The sequence below is a fragment of the Myotis lucifugus genome, unplaced genomic scaffold, assembly GCF_000147115.1.
Source record: "Myotis lucifugus unplaced genomic scaffold, Myoluc2.0 scaffold_171, whole genome shotgun sequence".
In the NCBI taxonomy this organism is placed as follows: domain Eukaryota; kingdom Metazoa; phylum Chordata; class Mammalia; order Chiroptera; family Vespertilionidae; genus Myotis; species Myotis lucifugus.
The window spans coordinates 551,997-569,264 of record NW_005871219.1 but is presented as its reverse complement, the minus strand read 5'-3'; the positions used below and the strand labels follow the sequence as shown (position 1 = coordinate 569,264).

At 38.8% G+C, this 17,268-nt stretch overlaps 1 pseudogene; it reads right to left on the bottom strand.

Moving 5' to 3' along the window:
- Positions 1–14,506: 14,506 nt before the first annotated feature.
- On the bottom strand, positions 14,507–15,841 carry LOC102423203 (annotated as a pseudogene).
- Between the last annotated feature and the right edge of the window lie 1,427 nt (positions 15,842–17,268).

Here is a 17,268-nt window from a genome sequence, read left to right as displayed (position 1 = left end):
GGCAAAGGATCTAAATAGACTCCTTTCAAAAAGAGGACATTCAGAAAGCCAAGAGACATATGAAAACATGCTCAAAGTCACTAATCATCCGAGAGATGCAAATCAAAACAACAATGAGGTACCATCTCACACCTGTCAGAATGGCCATCATCAACAAATCAACAAACGACAAGTGCTGGAGAGGATGTGGAGAAAAAGGAACACTTGTGCACTGCTGGTGGGAATGCAGACTGGTACAGCCACTATGGAAGGCAGTATGGAGGTTCCTCAAAAAATTGGAAATGGAACTCCCATTTGACCCTGTGATCCCACTACTAGGAATATATCCCAAGAAACCAGAAACACCTATCAGAAAGGATATATGTAACCAGATGTTCGTAGCAGCACAATTCACCATAGCTAAGATCTGGAAACAGCCTAAGTGCCCATCAGTAGATGAATGGATTAGAAAACTGTGGTACATCTACACGATGGAATACTATGCTGCTGTTAAAAAGAAGGAACTCCTACCATTTGCAACATCATGGATGGAACTGGAGAGCATTATGCTAAGTGAAACAAGCCAGTCAATGAAGGAAAAATACCACATGATCTCACTCATTCATGGATAATAAAGACCATTACAAACTTTTGAACAATAATAGATACAGAGGCAGAGCTGCCTCAAACTGATTGCCAAACTGCAGTGGGAAGGCCAGAGAGAGTTGGGGGGCAGGAGGGAGGGGAGTAAGAGATCAACCGAAGGACTTGTATGTATGCATATAAGCATAACTAATGGACATAAGACACTGGGGGGTAAGGGAGGGTAGGGGTGTGTCAAGGGCGGGGGGGAAAAAAAAGGACACTTATGTAATACCCTTTGTAATACTTTAAGCGAAAAATAAAAAAATATAAAAAAATAAAAAAAAAATAAAAAAAAAAGAAGGCAACCAACTGATGTTTCGCTCCCCACCCCTTCTCTCTCTCTCCCTCTCCCTTCTTCTCTCTCTCTAAAATCAATAAAAGCATGTCCTCAAGTGAGGTTTAAAATTTTTTTTAATTAACATGTATTCTTAATATCTGGCTATCACAGTAAATTAAACACAATAAAAAGTGAACCTCTTCTCTTCATTTTTCTACTTTGCTCCTTCTTTCTTTTAAATCTTAAGCCCTGCATGCAGTGCCATTTGGAAATTCTCATGTTTTGATTACTTTCTATTAACTAGTTATTGGATCTGTAGCTATATTACAGTTGGAAAACAAACAGAAAGTGACCTATTTGCTTTCAGATCCTGGCATTGGATGACGTGCAGTAGCCTTAAGGTAAAAGGAGTTGAAAAACAAGAGAGACAAGTCACATTTGAGAGACAAGTAACATTTACTATTTAGCTCCATTTTGGGGGTCACTCATCCCATTCCAGATTGGCAGTGTAGGAGTGTTACATAAGAATTTGCCTGCATGTGGCTTTAGTTCTCAGTCTGAGATTGGCATGCTGATGCCGATGCTTATGTTTTGGTTGAAATATCCAGTCAAGAATGGGAAAAGAAATTCCAAAGACTGCCACTTTCTTTATTTCTCCTTTCATCCGTATGTTAAACTAGTCTAGTTCTCAGCCCAAAGATCATAGCCCCAAAACTCTTGGCTATCTACCCTGAAATACAAACGTAAAACATGAAGTAACTTCTCTTTTTGCACCAAGTTCACACAGTCCAAATAAGATCAGACAATAATGCAGCATAAATATGGATAATACTATCATTATGCATTTTTTTCACAATTGTTTTCTCATGAAGTTCATTCCAGATTCCTTCTGTGAAATTTTTTAGAAACAATGATTTTCCAAGTTCAAGAAAGATCTTTAAGTCATGTGTATCTATCTGCTTAAAATATTTCTCCGTCTTTTTTTCTGGTTTTATTGATTTTTATCAACCAGTCAAGTTCAACAGATTTATTGTCTACAGAAATATATTAATTTTTTAAATAACCCAACCAACTAGTTTCATGAACATGTACATTATAGAGGACTAAACTTTGATTATGCATGAAGATTTATAGCAAGTGAATAAAAAGATATACCTATTCTTTAAACTGCAATCCTATGTATATTCAAAAATAAAAGGAGCAAACTGATTATTGGGAAAGTAAATACAATGAACTCAGAGTTCTAACTATAAATATATTAAAATATGAAAAAAAGTAAACTCTTGTTTTAAAGCCAACCAAGAGAAGTACATAATTATTTAAAAGAAGATTGATAAATGATGAATAATGTGTTATAGATATTAAATGAATGAAAAACAACACTACTTAATAATGTCAATTAAAATATTTATCATAAATTATAATATTTTTAATTTTGGTATTATGTTCTGGTGCCATTGTCATGAATCAAACATTCTTGAAGCAGTTTGTCTTTATATAAGAGTATATTATAAGATTTTCCTAAAAGTATAATGCATGGGCTATGATGAAATTTGTCCCCCAGAGGGCAGTGCAGAACAATCTCAGAGGGCACGGAGTGCACACAAAAAAAGCTAAACTAGTTTCATCTTATTTCCCTGGTAAGGAAAACAGCAACATTTCAAAGATACACTACGATGCCAAAACTCCTGGCTGCAAGATAGAAAGTGTTGCCAATCATCCAATTATTTCTACCACATATCAACAATTCAATTTCCTTAATGAATATTATTTTTCATTTGATTAATTTATTAGTATTTATTTAGTATTAATTTTTGTCTCATTTAATCTTTTTTTTAATCCTCATCGAAGATATGTTTATTGATTTTAGAGAGAGGAAGGTGGGGGGGGAGAGAGAGAGAGATCCATTAGTGACTATCTCCCTCCCATATGCACACCTATTGGAAATCAAACCCACAACCTAGGTATGTGTCCTGACTGGGAATAGAACCTGCAATCTTTTGGTGTATGGGACAATGCTCCAACCAATGGAGGCACCCAGCTAGGGTTTAGTCTTTTTTAAAAACATTTTTTTTAATTTATTGGAGTTATAATGATTAATAAATTATATAGGTTTCAAGGGTACGATTCTATAATATAACATCTGTATATTGTATTGTGTGTTTACCACCCAAAATCAACTCTTCTTTCTATCACTATTTATCCCCACTTTACCCTCTTCTATCACCCCCCCCCATTACTATTACTTCTGATAATCACTATACTATTGTCTGTGTCTATAAGGTGTTTTTTTGTTTTTGTTTTTGTTTTTTTTTGCTTAATCCCTTCAACTTTTTCACCAAGTACCTAAACCCCCCTCTCTCTGACACTGGTCAGACTGTTTTTTGTCACTATGAGCCTGTTTTATTTTATTAGTTTATTTTGTTCATTAGATTCACATGTAAGTGAAATCATCTGGTACTTGTCTTTCACCGACTGGCTTACTTCACTTAGCGTAATACTCTCCACGTCCATCCATGTTGTCACAAAGGGTAAGATTTCTTTCCTTTTTATGGCCCAGTAGTACTCCCAGGTGTAAACGTACCACAGCTTTTTTATTCATTCATCTACTGATGGGCACTTGGCTGTTTCCAGATCTCAGCTATTGTAAATTGTGCTGCGATGAGAATAGGGGTACATATATTCTTTCAAATTAGTGTTTCCGGTTTCTTTGGATATATTCCCAGAAGTGGAAATAAGGCAATTTCATTTTTTATTTTTTGAGAACTCCATACTGCTTCCCATAGTAGCTACACCAATCTTCATTCCCATCAGGAGTTCAAAAGGGCTTCCTTTTCACTACATCTTCTTCAACACTTATTGTTTGTTGATTTATTGATGATAACTATTCTTACAGGTGATATCTCCTTAAAATTTTAATTTGTATTTCTCTGATGATTAGTGATGTTGAGCATCTTTTCATATGTCTATTGACTATCGTATGTCCTCTTTGAAGAAATGTCCATTCATGTCCTTTACCCATATTTTAATTGGATTTTTTTTGTGGGGAGGGGTTGGTGTTGACATGTGTAAGTTCTTTATAAATTTTGGATATTACCCCTTATCAGAAGTACCATTGGCAAATATGTTCTCTCATTCAGTGAGTTGTCTTTTCATTTTGTTGATGGTTTCCTTTGCTGTGCAAAAAACTATTTAGTTTGATGTAATCCCATTAGTTTATTTTTCTTTTGTTTCCCTTACCCAATGTGATATATCAGATAGAATATTGCTACAAGAAATGTCTGAGACTTTACTGCTTATGTTCTCTTCTAGGATTTTATAGTTTTGAGTCCAACATTTAAGTGTTTAACCACTTTGTGTTTATTCTAGTGCATGGTGTAAGAAAGTTACCTACCTTCATTTTTTTGCACATATCTGTCCAATTATCCCAACACCATTTATTGAGTAGACTATCTTTTTACCTCACTGTATGTTTTTGCTTCCTTTGTCAAAAATTAATTGACTATAAAGGTTTTAGCTTATTTCTGGGCTCTGTTCTCTGTTTCATTGATCTACTAGAGGCCCGATGCACAAAATTCATGCAAGGGGCTCGGCCCTCGCAGCCTCAGCTTTGTCTGGAAGGTCATCCGGACAGTTATTCTGCTGTTTGGTCTAATAGCATATTAACTCTTTATTATATAGGATATGTCTGTTTTTATGCTAGTACCAGGCTGTTTTGTTTATTATGGCCTTGTAGTACTGTTTGATATCAGGTAGCATGATTCCTTCAACTTTGTTCTTCTACAGATTGCTGTTGCTATGTGAGATCTTTTGTTATTCCATATAAATGCTTGGAATATTTTTTCTAGTTCTGTGAAAATTGTGATAGAAATTATGTTGAATCTATAAATTGCTTTGAGTAGTTTGGACATTTTAATAATGTTAATTATTTCTATGCATGAACATTATATATACCTCTATTTATTTGTATCTCCTTTGACTTATTTCTTCAGTGTCTTGTAATTTTTGGAGTACAGGTTTTTTACATTCATGATTAAATTTATTCCTAGGTATTTAATTTATTTACTTTTATTACTATAGTAAATGGGATTGTTTTCTTAGTTGCCCTTTCTGATACTTCATCATTGAGATTTTAATTTGTCTTTGATGATTAGTGATATTGAGCATCATTTCATATGTCTCTTGGCCATCTCTATGCTTTCTTTGGAGAAATGTCTACGTTTTTTGCTCATTTATTAAATTAGATTGTTCTTTTTAATATTTACTTGTATAAGTTCTTAATAAAATTTGTACATTTACCCTTTATCAGATGTATCATTAGCAAATATGTTCTTCCAGTCAATGGGTTGTCTTTTAATGTTGTTGATGGTTTCTTTTGTTATGCAAAAACTTTTTACTTTGATGTAGTCCCATTTGTTTATTTTATCTTTTACTTCCCATGTCTGAGGAGATATATCAGAAAATATATTACTAACAGAAATGTCCAAGATTTTACTCCTTATGTTTTCTTCTAGAATTTTTATGGTATTGATTCTTACATTTAAGACTTTAATCTATATAGAGTTAATTCTTTTATTTTATTTTATTTTTCCATCACCATTTATCTCCTCTATGCCCTCTTCCACCTACACTACCCTCTTACTCCCCAAACATGATAGTTTTCCTGTATATGGTATACGAAGGTGGTCTAGTTTCATCTTTTTGTATGAATCTGTCCAATTTTCTCAACACCATTTATTGAAATGTCTTTATCCCATTTGTATGTTCTTGCCTACTTTGTAAATACTAATTGACCATATAAGCATAAGTTTATTTTTGTGCTCTCAGTTCTGTTCTATTGATCTATATGGCTGGTTTTTAATATCAGTACCATGCTGTTTTGACTACTATAGCTTTGTAGTATTGTTTGATATCAGGTAGCTTGATTCCTTCAACTTTGTTATTTTTTCCCCTCAAGATAGCTGTGACTATTTCAGGTATTCTATGGTTCCATATAAATTTTTGAACTATTTGTTCTAGTATCGTGAAATACGTCATCAGTATCTTGATAGGAATTGCATTACCATAGATTGCTTTAGGAAGTATGGACATTTTTACAATGTTAATTCTTCCCATCAATGAGCATAGTATATGCTTCCATTTATTTGTATCTTCTTCAATTTCTGTCTTCAGAGTCTTTTCAGTACAAGTCTTTTACCTTCTTGGGTTATTTTATCCATATGTATTTGTGTAAAAAAAGTGCAACTTATTTCTGGCTCTTTATTTTGTACCTGCTACTTTACTAAATTCATATGTAAGTTCTAATAGTTTTTTTGGTGGAATCTTTAGAGTTCTTTATATACAGTATCATGTCAGCTGCAAATTATGACAATTTACTTCTTCTTTTCCAATTTGAATGCCTTTTATTTTTCCTCTTGTCTGATGGCTGTGGCTAGGACTTCTAGTGCTCTGTTGAATAAGAGTGTGAAAGTGCACATCCCTGTCTTGTTCTTGATTTTAGGGGAAATGCTCTTTATATTCCCCATTGAGTATAATCTCAGCTGTGGGTTTGTCATAATAGTTTTTATTATGTTGGGATATGTTCCCTCTGAAAGGTGAACATGGTGGATGGTTAGCATGGTAGTGCACATGGGTAGGCTAAATAGCCATCTCAGATGGAGATTTAAGAAAATTCAATTTATTTAAAGATGGGTGGTGAGATATCCAAAGGGAAGGGCTGCACAACACCAAGCCAAGGGGACATTGGGTCAATGATGGCAGCCCCCAAGAGATGGAGTTTCATCCTTATATGCAGTCACTGGTGGGAAACTTTTCATCAGTGGTTTTGGGGGCTGAGCTGGTGGGCTTGGAATGCAGATAGAACGCAGGTGTGTGATCAGGAAAGTTTCCATTCCTTATATGATCTGGTTCCTGGTGTCCAGTGAGTTTTTCCTGGTCTTTCATTCTCCTGTAATGGCAAGTTTACAACATGGCCACTAAGGATTGTATTGCCCTATTGGCCTAATAGCCTCTATTCTCACTTGTCTGAGAAATTTTGTCATAAACTAGAGATCCAGTGCATGGATTCTTGCACCAGTGGGGTCCCTCAGCCTGAACTGCAGGGATGGGGCCAAAACTGGCTCTCCGACATCCCCCAAGGGGTCCTGGATTGCAAGAGGGTGGTTCTTGGGTGACACACCCTGGAATCAGGCTCCCTCCTTTCTGGTTCCAGGTGTCACCCGAGAACAGCAACTGCCTAGTCGCTGCAACTCAGCAGCTCCTGCATTGAGCATCTGCCCCCTGATGGTCAGTGTGCATCACAGCTACCGGTCGAACAGTCAGCCAGTCACTTAGGCTTTTATATATATAGATGTGTGTGGATTTTGTCAAAAGCTTTTTCAGCATCTATTGATATGATCATATGATTTTTATCTGTCTTTTTGTTTATGTGTTGTATCACAGTTATTGATTTGCAGATATTGTTCCAACCTTGCATCCTAGGAAGAAATACTACTTAATCATGTTGTATGATGTGTGTAATGTATTGCTGGATTCAGTTTGCAAATATTTTGTTGTTGGTTTTAGCATCTGTTTTCATCAAGTATATTGGTCTATAGTTTTCTTTCTTTGTAGTGTCTTTATCTGGTTTTGGAATTTGGATAATGCTGACCTTATAAAATGAGCTTGGAAGTCTTTCTTTCTACTTAATTTTTTAGAAAAGTTTGAGAAGGATAGGTCTTAATTCTCCTTTGAATGTTTGATAAAATTCACCCGTGAAGTCATCCAGTCCAGGAATTTTATTTGTTTGAGGTTTTTCTGTAACTGTTTCAATATCCTTAGTTGTAATAATTCTGTTCAAACTTGGTGTTTCTTCTTGACTTACTTTTGGGAGACTGTATGTTTTTAGGAATTTATCCATTGTGTCCAGATTGTCCAACTTGTGGAAAGTAGTTATTCATAATATTTTCTTACAATCATTTTTATTTCTGTGGTGTCCATTGTTATTTCTCCTTTTATTTATTTGGTTCCCTTTCTTTTTTTCATGATGAGACTATTTAGTGGTTTATCAATCTTGTTTATCTTTTCAAAGAACCAGATCTTGGTTTCAATAACCTTTTGTATTTTTTTGGTTCTATTTTGTTTATTGCTTCTCTGATTTTTGTTATTCTTTCCTATGATTCATTTTGGGCTTTGTTTATTGTTCCTCTGTTAGTTTCTTTAGGTGTAAGATTAAATTGTTGGTTTGATAATTTTCTTGTTTTTTGAAGTAGGTCTGTAATGCTATAAATTTTTCTCTGAGGACTGCTTTTGCAGTCTATCATAAAATGTGGGTTGCTCTGTTCTCATTTTCATTTGTTTCAAGGTATCTTTTGATTTCTTTCTTGAGCTAATTAGTAACCCATTTGTTGTTTAGCAGCATATTATTTAGCTTCCATGTGTTTGTGTGTTTTTCAGGGTTTTCTTTTTGTAATTGATTTCTAGTTTCATATCATTATGGTCACAGATATGATTTCAATCTTCTTGAATTTATTGAGACTTGTTTTGTCTTTTAACATGTGGTCTATTCTAGAAAATGTTCCATGTGCACTCGAAAAGAATATATATTATGCTGATTTTAAAATGCTCTGAAGATATCAATCAAATTCATCTTATATGGTGTGTAAATTAAGACCTCTATTTCCTTCTTGATTTCAGACTGTAAAAATCTATCCATTGATGTCAATGGTGTGATAAAATCTACTATGACTGTATTACTGTCAATCTCTCCCTTTATATCCATCGAGATTTGCTTTATGTGTTTAGCTGCTCCTAAGTTGGGTACATAAATGCTCCCTTACAGCCCGGAAGAAGACAGCACTGTAAGGGAAGCCCGGGTCTCGGGTGCCAGATGGAAGCTGGTGCCAGCAGCCAGGGGAAGGAAGGCCTACTCTTGCACAAATTTCGTGCTTTAGGCCTCTAGTATGCATATAAGTTCCCTGGTTAATCTCTCCCCACCCACTCTCCAACCCCCACCTTCCCTCTAAAATTCCTCAGTCTGTTCAATGGTTCTATGCCTCTGGATCTATTTTGTTCATCCGTTTACTTTGTTCATTAGATTCCACATATCAGTGAGATCATGTGATACTTATCTTTGACTGGCTTATTTCACTTAGCATAATACTCTCTAGGTTCATCCATGCTGTTGCAAATGGTAGGAGTTCTTTATTTTTTACAGCCATGTAGTATTTCATTGTATAAATGTGCCACAGCTTGTTTTATCCACTCATTTGCTGATGGGCACTTGGTCTGTTTCCAAATCTTAGCTATTATAAATTGTGCTGCTAGGCACATAGGGGTGCATACATTATTTCTGATTGGTGTTTCAAGTTTCTTAGGATATATTCCGAGAAGTGAGATCACTAAGTCATATGGCAGTTCCATTTTTTATTTTTTTAGGAAACTCCACACTGTTTTCCATAGTGGCTGTACCAGTCTGCATTCCCACTAGCAGTGCATGAGGGTTCCCTTTTATCCACATCCTCACCAACACTTGTCATTTGTTGATTTGTTGATGATAACCATTCTGACAGGTATGAGGTGATAATTTGTATCTCTTGGATGATCAGTGACTTTGAGCATTTTTTCGTATGTCTCGTGGCCATCTGTATGTCCATTTGGAGAAGTATCTATTTAGGTCCTTTACCCATTTTTTAATTGGATTGTCATCCTTTTGTTAAGTTGTAGGAGTTCCTTATATGTTTTGAAAATTATCCCTTTATCAGATGTATCACTGGCAAAAATGTTCTCTCATGCAGTGGGCTCTCTTTTCATTTTGTTGATGGTTACTTTTGTTGTGCAGCAGCTTTTTATTTTGATGTAATTCTATTTGTTTATTTTCTCCTTAGTTTCCTTTGCCCAAGGAGATGTACTGATAAACATATTGCTAAGTAGAAATATGAAGTATATGCCTACACATTTAAAAATAAAAAGAGAATGAAAGCAACTCTATTATTTCCCAAATAATCAGGTAAAGTTTTGAGGAAAATCCTGAATATTCAAATAGAAATTTTGTTTTTTCTTCACAAGAGAAACCTAAAATCATGTTGGTGTGTCTTTAAGAAAGTTCCACCAGCATGGAAATAGTGGTTACTATAGGGAGCTGTTTCCATGGATTATGCTTTTAAATCTAATGTACATGATGAGTCAAGAGATGTTAAGACTATACAAACATCAAAAAAATAAAATAAAATATGATGCCTTTCTAATACCTGCAATTTGAAACACAAGTATAAAAAGATCTTTCCAGCCCCTTTTATAGCAAATAGCAAATCAACTTTCTCTAATTCAAACCTTGAACTTGAGATGTAAAATATGACTTAATATTCTATTATTTTTAAATAAATATTCTTTTAGTTTTAAGTCAAAGCAAAGGTATGTACCAGGAATAAGAAAAAAACTGTACAATCATTCATTAAAAGAGAATTTTCAAATTTTGCAGTGAATTAAAGCTTAAATATAATATATTTAGATTTTTTCATTTAAATTCATATCAGTTGAGCCCAGCCTTACTTCTCTGCACATCTTTTCTTCCCTGTGAATGAGTTGGTAAGAAGAATGTCACATCATCCATTCTGATTAGCCAGCAGAAAAGCAATGTGGAAACTGATTTAAAGTCTCTACCACTAGGGATGTCAAAAAAGATGCTACTTCCTTCAGGATGACAGCACTGGGCCTGAGATGTCAAACATAATTAAAATTTTTATTTTCAAATGCATTCCTCCGTTTATACATACTAAAAGTATGTCTTACCTTTCAAACTTATAGAGTGCTGTGCTCTGCAAAATGGGAGAGAATTTATTATAGTTTAGACTCCATTTAAGAACGAAATCATTTCATCAATTAGTACCCTGCAGTTTCCTTCAGGATTTGGCATGAACGACTGGCATTTCATTAAAATGTTCTGACAACTGAGAAACAGTGATTCTAGCAGCACTGATTTCTCTCACTTTCCTGCCTATGACTATCAAGGGTCTCTCCTACCCCCAGTGGGTTATCCAAATTAGAGAATAAATTAAGGTGTCTTTCTCTTTATAATGACATCACTCATTTCATTTTTTGAAAGGGAAGAGGGTCAGAAGTTGCATGCTACTTACACATATTTACTCATTATTTACTAAGTTTTCCCCCAAAGTCTTTCCTTTGAAAACATGAGTAATAAAATGCCTGGGGAAAAACAAACAAACAAAAACCAGTCTCTCTGCCTTTTTATGACATGCACTCAGAACAGATTGAAAGTGCAGAACTCACCATATACTTAGAGAACATCACCATGGATTTGTGTGCAGGAAGGGAAAACAAGGGATTTCAAAAGCATGAATCCTCCAAACAGGTCCTCTGCCTCCATATCCCTAAAGTATAACCAGTGGAGCCCTGACCCACCCCCAACTGCAGCCATGCCCTTTATTACTAGCCTTGAAATGTATATACTAGTAACTGGTCATTCACAGTATTTATTCCTTTTCTGTCATGAATTTCTAATTGTATTTTCTTGTGGTCAGAATATATACTTGTATTCTTTCCAATCTAAAATATTTATTTTTTTGTTGTTGTTGCCTAATATCTGGTGGTTTTGTAAATGTTTCATAGCACTTAAAATTACTATTTGGTTTCTCTTTAAAAGGCACTAAGTATGGGACATTCCATTAATGAAAATTATTTATAATAATTGTTCAATGCATTTGGTATATTTTTTAAATCTTTTTGCTCTGGCAAACCCAAATTACTGAAGTAATACAGCTCTCTACAAATGAGAATGAAAGTGTTACTGTGATATACACAAAAGCTAGATAAGGACAAAAATATTAATGCTAAAAAGATGGGGAGTTTAAAAAGACATTTGCTAATGTGTCATCTTTTATAGAAGTGTGTCAATATATATCATTTTATTTCTCAAGCTGTAAAATAAAGATATTTACATTAATGGATATAATTACTAGTCCATCTAAAAATATGCTACAGTATATACTTTCAAGTTACTGAGATGTGTGGAGAACTTGGGAGGGAACATAAAGGAAACAGATATCATACAGCAACAGAGCACAGCAAGAAAGCCAAAAATATGATCATACAAAAGTAAATACTAATACAATAGAATTAAGTACAAATGTCTATCATAGAAATGAAGGTAAGATTGAAACCACTTTTTAAAAGAAATTAACTCCTTAGTTGAGACAAGGAAAAGAAAGGAGTCCCAGCCATATACTCTGTACAAGATAATATCTAAACAATGTAATTCATAGATTGAATATACAAGGGTAGAAAAAAAAAGTATACAAATAAAAGGAGTTCCTGATGGGTGCGTCTCAGTTGGTTGGAGCATCCCCCACCCTCCTATACTGAAAAGTTGTGGGTTCAATTTCCCAGTCAGGGTACATGCGTAGGTTGCAGCTTCCATGGGGGGTAAGGGGACGAGGGGAGAGAGGTTCGTACAGAAAGCAACTAATCAATCTCTTTCACATTGACATTCCTCTCTCTCTCTGTCTCTCTCTCATCAATGAGCATGTTCTCAGTTGAGGATTAAAAAGAAAGAGGGAGAGAGAGAGCAAGAGAACAAATAGAGCAATATCAATGCTGGACAAAAGTGAATGCAATATACAGAATATTAAATAGAACAAAGAGAGTTGCTCTTTTGTTGTTGTTGTTGAAAGATTCCTTGCTCAAGTAAATTTCTTAGAACAGATGGGCATTCTATTGTAGACTTTCTTGCGTATTTAAGTTTATTTTTAGGTTATCTTCACACATGAATAAAAACCTGGCTGATATTGGGGTCACCTTAGGTTACCCTTATGACTCTTTTTTAAAAATATATTTTTATTGACTTTTAGAGAGGAAGGAAGAGGGATAGAGAGATAGAAACATCGATGAGAGAGAGGAACATCCTTGATGGGCTGCCTCCTGCATGCCCCTGACCAAGAATCAAACTGACGACCTCTTGGTTCCTGGGTCAATGCTCAACCACTGAGCCACACCAGCCAGGCACCCTTATGACTCTATGTATTGCTTGGTTGACTACGGATATCTAATGTCCCCAAGAGAATACTGAAGTCAGGTTGATTTTTTTCCTAACATCTTTGACTGTGTTTCTTCTGCTTGGATACTGGATTTTTATAGCATAACTAGAGGCCCGGTGCACAAATTCATGCACAGGTGGGGTCCTGAGGAAGGTTGGGGGGAGCCAGGACACTATCGGCCCTCCGGGTGGGCAGTGGGATGCCCTTGCTGGCCCGGGATCCAGGATCCGTCCCGCTGTCGTTCCTGCCAGTTGTCGAGAGTCACCTGGCAGCTGCTTTTTGCTTTTTTCTTTTTTTTTTTTTTTGACACTTCAACTGTTTATTCCATAGTCAGAAATGGATCTACATTACCACAGAGGATGAAACCCCACTGTAAATAGATTAAAAGCAGAAAACAGGTAATTTCACACAATGTCCCAGTTATCAACCCAGATGGGTGCACAGGAACAATAACACATGAAGGAAATCTAACAGGCTGAGGGGTTCAAGAAGAATGTCACCCACATGGTAACAGAATCTAAGTGCTCTAGAAACCAGCACCAGGCCGGCCACAGGCCTCACTTCACAGGACGGCCCTAACGTGCATGGGTGCTGGGCTCTGTGGTGGCTTCTATCTTTCTGTGTAGTTGTCTGTGGGCCAACTGCTCTCTTCCTTCTCATTTAGGGCGAGCAGCATGTGAGGGCAGAGTGCACTGTGGAGGAACGCAGAGGGCTGCCCGGACCTGAGGGGAGTGGCCGGGCCCACGGGGTAAGAGGTGGACACAGAGGACTCTATCTCACCCAATTGTGGGGCGGGCTGGCCGGCCTTCATCTGCCTGACCCACCCAGGCAGGGACTGAGCAGGGTGTCCGCCTCTCCATTCTCCATCCTTCCATCTGTGACACCTGTCGCCCTTGCCAGGCCTCCCCCAAAGTGAGTTCAGTTCAATCCCTGAATGTAAAAGGGCATGGGGGGGGGTGCTCCACTCCAGTGCCCCCTGATTACCAGCAACAAGACCTGTCCAACAGGACCTGGTCTCAGGACGGTGGCCACAGCTGCAGAACATAGATCCGTTTCAAGAAAAGTTGGGAATGCAGACTTTCCTATGAGCCCCTATTCCAAAAGGTGGCAGCTTATTCACATTGTGGCAAAGACACCTTCAGGAGTAACATAAGTGGGTGAAGTCAGGGCCAAACCGGGCCATTTCCTCATCCAATCTCTCTGAGATGCGTGGGCAGAACCAAGTCTCAGCTCTTCACAGGACACTTCTGTGGTTTTTTTAAGCCTAAAGGACAGTAGTCTGTCTCCATTCTTGTTCTTTGGGATTTTTTCATCGTCAGATAAAAGGTTACGTACATTGGGGCAATCTTCTCAAGATACAATATTCCAGTTCCACCCATGTGACAACAACAGCGTCCCTGAGAGGGAGGGAGGGAGCAGATGGGGAGCAGGGAATTCTGAAAACCAAAGGGATGACAAAGACGCTAAGCCTTTCCTTCACGCGTCTGACACCCCTCCTCAGGCGGCCTGCAGGCCCGGCATCTGCTGGAACTTTACCACTTGATGCCCCGGCTGCTGGCAGGCTGCCCTGGCCCTGCTAGGTGGTGTGCAGGGCCACCTGGGCTTAGGGGGAGTCCCCCCCCCCCCGCCTCCCAGCCACTCCTGGTACAGCTTCTGCATGTGGGCGCTGGTCTCCGGGGGCCACACCAGGATGGCGACTTAGATGCCTTCCATCTGCCACAGCAGCGCCCTGTCCCTGTCCACACACCCGTCTTCTGCCCAGGCCTGGCCCCTGCCGCTTAGGCGTGCCCGGCGCAGGCCAGGACCTCCACGAAGTGGCAGGGGAACTTGCTCCTCTCCAGCTTCAGGACCACTTCTGGATGTTCCGAAAGCCATAAGCAGCCACAAAGCGTAGCAGAACCTCTCCGTCCTTTTCAACGGTGACCTCCTGGAGGTCTTTGTTCCTCAAGGTGCGGTAGGTGAGTGCCCCCACGTCCTTGTTGAACAGCTCCTTGGCCGTGTCCTGAGGATGTGCGCCAGGTACCCGTCGGAGCTGGCACCCTCGTGGAGCCTCACCTCCTCCTCCTTCACGTCCTCAAACAGAGTGTCCACGGCGACGGCGTTCATGGCGAGGTCACTTTACTCCATTATCTGGACAATGTCACCTGAGGTTAACACGCAATCAGCACCCCAGGAACTATGCAAAGCTGTGGGAACATCTTCTCGAAGGGCCTCCAGTTTCTTGTCATAACACGGGGCCAAAATGACGTGGAAAATCTTGTCTGGGGACAGGTTCTGCCATCAGGTGAAGTAATCCTGCACCAGAGAGCCCATGATCTGCTGGGGAGACTTGGCCGTCCAGAGGTGGGGCCTGATGGGGTGACCCAGCACGCGCTCCGCATATGGACCCAGCCAGGGCAGGAGGAGGTCAGCATGGATAGCTGGGGCTCTTCCTCAAGGTGCTGGCAGTACCCACACAAATTCCTTCTGACTCTCCAGGATGCTAAAGTCCGCAGCTATCTTCATGTCAAAGACAGTGTGCCCCAAGGCTTTTGAGGAAGCCATAGAGCCTTCTGGATGCATCAGTGACACTGAGGCTGAATTTAGCAGCAAAATAAGGCAGAGACTGAGGACACACGGACACTGCCAGCACCTTGTGCTGTGAGGTATCACATTTCTTATTAGGGTTCAGAACATGGAAGAAGTCCTTGGCGTTCTGCTGAGAAACTTGGACTCCTTCCTCTGCGGTCACACAACTGTCACACGCCAGTCACTCACTCAGAAATATCTTGGCATCAGCCAACTTATGGAATTCTCCCTTCTCTCCGTTCTCCTGAGCCAGACTCTGGACGTCAACTGTGGCATTCCCTTGGTCATCAGTTTGGTTATTTTTTACTATATTCCTTTCGTGCATGCAGTGGTCACACTTCATTTGGAGCAGGGCAGGTGGGGGCCAGAGCGCGAGACCTGGAGAAAAAAGGGGAGAGCAGTCACAGCTCCTTGCGGAACTTCTAGGAAGGGGAAATGCCAAGGTGCCCGAGACCGAGTTCCAGGAGGCTGGCGGCGCTATAAGGATCCTGCCGGCAGTGCTGGTCTGTCGGTGCCTGGCCCATTTTCTGGAGATTGAACCTGCAGGACTACTGAGGGAGTGAGTGGCTGCTGACCGGGCTGGTGGTCGTTCTGGTTGGTCACTGGCTTTTTATATATATAGATTCTGTTGATGATTTATATTATACTAGAGGCCCAGTGCATGAAATTTGTGCACGCAGGTGGGAGGGGTCCCTCAGCCCGGTCTGCACCCTCTCGCAATCCAGGACCACTGGCTCCTAACCGCTCGCCTGCCTGCCTCCCTGCCTGATCGCCCCTAACCACGCCCCTAACCACTTGCTTGCCTGCCTGATCACCCCTAAACACTCTGTTTGCCTGCCTGATCATCCCTAACTGCTCACCTGACTGCCTGATCACCCCTAACTGCCTTTACCTCCCTGCCTTATTGCCCCTAACTGCCTCTGCCTGCCTGCCTGATTGCCCCTAACCACCTCTACCTCGGTCCCCACTGCCACAACTTCATCCAGAAGGACATCCGGAATGACATCCAGAGGTTGTTTGGCTGTCCAGTCTAGTTAGCATATTATGCTTTTATTATTATAGATACCTGGCATACATTACTGCCTTTAATTCTTGCAACAACTCGATGATATTTGAGGTTCATTGCAACCCATTCAAGTGATCAGTCTAGTATTAGTGATGGAGAAGGAAGTCTCCATGATACTTTAGATAAACTTTTCCTACATTGTTCTACTTACACAGCAATTTCTTAGTCAAATTCTAAGAAATTTTTAAAAACTCTTGCTGCTGACATAAAAGTCTTCTTGATATTGCATTTTATCAGAGTCCATAATATCAAGCTTATATCAAGGTAGGGCATATCATCCCAAAACCAAGTTCTTATCTACCAATTAATGATTCCACAAGATTTTAATCTCTTTAAAAAATATCATGATATACTCAAACATATAAAAATTACAGTATAACAAATACCCATGTGACCACAACCCAGAATTAACAATATGCTAACAGCATTTTACTTTAAATCTTTTAAATTATTGTTAAGAAACTAATCATTCCAGATTTTAAGTCCCCTTGTACACATCCATGGTCTCTTTCTGCTCCCTCATTTCTCAGAGAATCATCCCCCATCCAACTTATCTGGGTTTCTATACATTATTACACATTATGTCAGATTTTTATCAATATACTGTATAGTCTCATGCTGTACTTTGTGTATACATTTTATTTTTGAAACCTAAGACATTTTAATACTGAGAAATCAAGGTCAATAATCTCTGAGTACTTAAA